The sequence below is a fragment of the Galeopterus variegatus genome, unplaced genomic scaffold (genome assembly GCF_000696425.1).
Source record: "Galeopterus variegatus unplaced genomic scaffold, G_variegatus-3.0.2 Scaffold7151, whole genome shotgun sequence".
Classification (NCBI taxonomy): Eukaryota; Metazoa; Chordata; class Mammalia; order Dermoptera; family Cynocephalidae; genus Galeopterus; species Galeopterus variegatus.
In genome coordinates, this window is record NW_007733262.1 from 42,007 (window position 1) to 44,072 (window position 2,066).

Consider the following 2,066-nt stretch of genomic DNA (forward strand, 5'->3'; position numbering starts at 1 on the left):
GGGACCGGCAACGGGATCGCAACCTTCGGTGTTGCCCCCACACCTCGCTCAGCCAGTGAGCGGGAACCGGTCTGTATGTGGGATCCCAACCCTCGGCGGGAGCGCCACCACGCTCCCAAGCGGCGCACTGTAGCAGTGCGCCACCGGGCTGGCCCAGGAATGAAGTTCTGATACATGCTACATTGTGGATGAACCTTGAAAATATTATGCTAAATCAAAGAAGCCACACACAAAAGGTCACGTTTCATGATTCCATTTACATGAAATGTGCAGAATAGGCAAATCCGTAGAGACAGAAAGTAGACTAGTGATTAGCAGTCACTCCCTATTCCCCTCTCTCCCAGCCCCTGGCAATCACTAATACACAGTGTTTCTTTTTGAAGATGATGAAAATCTTCTAAAATTAGATAATGGTGATGGTCGCACAATCCTGCGAATATAATAAAACTATAGACCTGTATACTTTTTTATTTTTTCCTGCTGCTGTCTGGTAAGGGGATCTGAACGTTTGACCTTGGTGTTATCAGAGCTACACTCTACAGAGTGAGTTAACCGGCCAGCCAGAACGGTACACTTTATTTTATTTTATTTATTTTTTCCTTTTTTGTCTTTTTTTGTGTCCGGCAACGGATCGCAACCCTCAGTGTCGTGCCCGTACCGGACTGGGACTGGCAACGGGATCGCAACCCTCGGTGCTGCCCCCGCACGTTGCTCAGCCAGTGAGCGAGAACCGGTCTGTATGTGGGATCTGAACCCTCGGTGGGAGTGCCGCCGCACTCCCAAGCGGCGCACTGTAGCAGTGCGCCACCGGGCCAGCCCCTGGAATGGTACACTTTAAATGGGTAAATTTTATGGAATTAAAGCTGTTATTTAAAAAACACATTTAACTTTTCAAAGAATATTAACATTTAGTTTTGGTTAAAATCAAAATGAAAGAGTAAACATTTATTCATAATCCTGTTACCCAACAATTCAAACCAGTTTTTCTGCAAACCCTCCCAGCCCTTTTCCAAACACTTATGTAAGTTTGACATACTTACAATTATTACTGAACAATTTGTACTCTATATTTCCAAAAAGACTTTATGTATTTTTTTTTAACTTTTCTTTCTTTCTCTCTCTTTTTTTTAAATTAATTTATTTTTTTGGTGGCTGGCCAGTACAGGGAGTGAACTCTGGACTAAAGGAGTAGGGTTTTTAAATTTTATTTATTTATTTATTTTTGTCAGCTGGCCAGTACAGGAATTAAACCCTTTACCGTGGTGTTATCAGCACCCACTGTAACTGAGTGAGCTAACCAGCCAGAAGACTTTATGTCCATTTTGTAATGTATTTAGTTAACATTTATTGAGTACTTATATGTGCCAGGCACAGTGCCAAGTGATGAGGACACAAGGATGAATAAAAAATAGGAGCAGTCCCTCCAGTGCTGTACAAGAGGAAGTATTATTTCCATTTAACAGATGAGGAAATTGAGGCTCAGAGAGGTTAAGTGAAATGTCTGACGTGACCCAGATTACTGACAGAGCTGGGACTGAACCTACGCCTCTGGCTCCTGGGCCTAGGATCTTTCTTTTTTTTTCTAAACAGATGACCGGTAAGGGGATCTTAACCCTTATCTTGTTGTTGTCAGCACCACGCTCACCCATTGAGCAACCCGGCCATGGGATCTTTCTTAATGTAGATGATGCTCCTGTTTTCTTGATGTTGTTCTAAAGTAGCAACTTTTGCCTCTTAGCTTATTGATTCTCTGCACAACTTTAATTATGTAAATAAGGGTGGAAGTCTCACCCCTGTCCTAGATGGAGTTACCCAAGCTCCTGTAGCTGTAACTGTGATAGAGCCCGTATTTAAAAACAAGTTTATGTGGCCGTAAGTTCATTGAGGTTCAGTTGAGACAACAGAAAGGATCCATAATGAAGGATATGCAAAACAACAGTAACAGCGTTTATCTCTGGGTGGTGTAAGTGTGTGATTTTCTTTTTCTTCTCTATGCTTTGACTCTATTTGCTATAATTAACATGTGCTAATTTTGCAGAAGGCATCTGTAGATGCGTACATAGATG